The sequence below is a fragment of the Chiloscyllium punctatum genome, chromosome 10 (genome assembly GCF_047496795.1).
Source record: "Chiloscyllium punctatum isolate Juve2018m chromosome 10, sChiPun1.3, whole genome shotgun sequence".
NCBI classification, from domain to species: Eukaryota; Metazoa; Chordata; class Chondrichthyes; order Orectolobiformes; family Hemiscylliidae; genus Chiloscyllium; species Chiloscyllium punctatum.
Genome location: NC_092748.1, coordinates 100,741,152 through 100,741,546, shown reverse-complemented (window position 1 = coordinate 100,741,546; position 395 = coordinate 100,741,152).

Below are 395 nucleotides of genomic sequence, written 5' to 3'. Positions count from 1 at the left end.
TGGATCTGTGTCAGTAGTTATTTCTTCCAAGCCCAGGGTGGAGTTGATCTCTGACACACCCTCTGACCCTGTGTTTTCTCCAAATTATCAGTTCTTTTGCTAGCGAGTTCTTGGCAACACCGGATATCTCTCAGACCCCTGCAAGTCCCTAATCTGTCCTGTCCAGCAGTTGATTTTTTTCAGAAAAAGTAAGCAATCTAGATACATTATAACACACCTCCAGGGCAAGCAAGACTTCAACCTGGGGCTTCTGGCCCAGAGGTAGAGACATTATCACTCTACCACAAAACACAATTACTCATTGACACCCTGTTTCAATTACTCCCACAAATTGGGGTTGTATTGAGGACTGCAGACCCCATTAAATATCACAACACAATGTATATTTCTGGAAC